The following is a 2,841-nucleotide window of genomic DNA, read 5'->3' on the forward strand; positions in this document are numbered from 1 at the left end:
GCACTTCTCATGTTGATTACAAAGTTTACATCATTGGTATTCATGACACACTACACTTAACAGTCTACAGCCATTCACTGAAAGCATGAGCAAGACCCTCCAGATTATGAGTTAGATTGCTTTGTCACATCACAAGTCTTTTCCAAAAATATAGTTTTTTTTTTTTTCTTGCAACATTTTTTTTTTTGCGCCATTCTATGCATCAGATCAAGGATGTAACCGCATCACGAGGACAAAATGTAAAAGTCTAAGAAATAACTTTAATGATCGACCACATCATATTCTTAATACTCAGTGTGGTTACGGCCCTGCAACACTGATATAAATGTAGTTACATATTATTTTTAACACTTGATTAAAGATCTATTTAGTTTTCCTCATCTGAGATAAATGTATTAGATATATTAAATCTGTTGATGACACATTATAATGCTTTAAAATTACAAACCTTTTTTTAACCCTGTCATTTTTTTTTCTGAGAGAGAGAGAAAGAAAATATTTGATACACCAGGCTTTTATGGCTAATTTTATGGCTCATATAGAATATATACTGTATATATATATATATATATATATGTGTGTGTGTGTGTGTGTGTGTGTGTGTGTGTGTGTTTATAATTTACAGACTTTAAAATGTGCATTTCCAATATGATACAGCAGGCTTTACAGGGTAAAGAGGTCCTCAGCAAGCCCTTTATTTTAGCATATTGACATAGAGGAATCACTGTTTGCGGTCCAATGAAGACAAAGGCCATGATTTGAAGTGTATAAAACACAAGACAAGAGACAAGAGTCTCTGTTTGTCTGTTTAACTGCTCAGAGGATCTTATACTTCCCTGAGTCTGCTGGTTATGCTTATTTGATGGTGAGAAAAGTATTAATGCCTCGGTGTGATTGATAATCTGGGAAAGGTTACTGGGCAAAATAAAACCCATTAAAGGGATAGTTCACCCACAAATGAAAAATTTGATGTTTATCTGCTTACCCCCAGGGCATCCAAGATGTAGGTGACTTTGTTTCTTCAGTAGAACACATCTAAGCAGTTGAACATAGTGGTGTATTAGAGGTAAAAAATGATATAAATACTGTTCGGTTTCTGGCACAAACGTTTTTTTTTTTCCGTGTCTTAGGACATCAATGTGTCGTCACGAGCCACAGGGTTTAATTTGGATTTGTCTGTGTATGTTTTTTTTACTCTCATAGATTTTGTTACTATTGCCATGCATTATACGACTGATAGACTGCAACGGTTAAAGTTAAAAATCATCACGTGTTCTACTGAAGAAACAAAGTCACCTACATCTTGGAAGCAGATAAACATAAAATTTTCATTTTTGGGTGAACTATCCCTTTAAAGGATCTTTTCAGTATTTTCTAGTGTTTCTGTAACACTCATCAACTGGCATGTCAAGCACTTCCTTTGTGATTTAGGAGGTCAATATAAGATATTATAGACACTTTATATTTGCTCTGGCCATCCAAGATGGCTTCACACACTACCAGGGACTCAACATCAGGATCCTCAAAAACATATTGGTACTTGGGTCCATCCTTCAGCTGTTTTCCAGTCTTTGACTAGCAGAACCACATCTTTCAGTTCCTTCAGACACACGTTGGAGAGCCCCTTTATGTTGCAGCTTTTTCCTCGATTTAGACAGACAATGGTGCACATTCATACAGACGACACATCAAAGGTCAGCTGTTACATTCAGCTGAGGCACACAGCATTAAATAGAGCACCATCTATATGCGATTGTTACAGTACTCTCGCTATGAAGCTGGATGTGGATAGCTGCCTCTTGGACTTGAGCGTCATTCATGGTCAAAGCGTGTCCTGGATGTTGTGGTGCAGATTTTGGACCGATGTATTCTGCATAAGTGAATCTCAATTAGAAGCGCTTTTGAAATTGTGAAAAATTTAATTTCAAGTTATGTTTCACCAAAGTTAAAACATTTATGTCATACTGAGAAGGATCTGATCATGGGTTTTTGATATTGTGTGAGATGCTTAAAAATTATTTGTTTCTAAATTACATTTTTTAAATATATATTTTTATATTGAATATTATTGTTTGGGGTCAGTAAGATTTAATTTTTCTTTTTTTTTTTTTTAGAAAGAAATGAATTTTATTCAGCTACAGTGCATTAAAAGTGATTATATAATGTTACGCAAGTAAACATTAAATACATACTGTTCTTTTGAACTTGCGATTTTATCAAAGAATACTAGAAAAAAATGTATCACAGATGTTTTTAAAGCACCAAATCAGCATATTACAATGGTTTCTGAAGGATAATGTGAAACTGAAGACTGGAGTAATGACTGTTGAAAATTCAGCTTTGCAATCACAGGAATAAGTTACATTTTAAAATATATTTAAATGGAAATCGGTTATTTAAAATTGTAATAATATTTTAGAATACTACTGTTTTTACTGCATTTTTGAAAAAATACTGCATTAAAAATGAATTAAAAATCCAAACTTTTGATAGGTAGCATATATTAATTTAGTTATTGTAAAAATAATCCCTCTCTAAAAATGCTTTCTCTGATGCTAATGGCAGCAGAATTGGGGACAATAATTTTTGCCATTAAAAAAAATACAAATTATACACGCACTGTAAATAGTAAATAACTTTAAAAAACATTGTATAAGTTCTAAAAATGCTGAGTATTTTAACACATATTAAAGAGGGAAAGAGAGGACCACCATGCAGAAATTCTGGTAAATTAAACCGCTCAGTAAATAAAGAGAAACAAAACCTATAAAGTTATTTTAAAACTTGTGTTCTTATATATAATATATATATATATATATATATACAGTGGGTACGGAAAGT

This window comes from Sinocyclocheilus anshuiensis, unplaced genomic scaffold, assembly GCF_001515605.1.
Source record: "Sinocyclocheilus anshuiensis isolate Anshui unplaced genomic scaffold, SAMN03320099.WGS_v1.1 scaffold179, whole genome shotgun sequence".
Classification (NCBI taxonomy): domain Eukaryota; kingdom Metazoa; phylum Chordata; class Actinopteri; order Cypriniformes; family Cyprinidae; genus Sinocyclocheilus; species Sinocyclocheilus anshuiensis.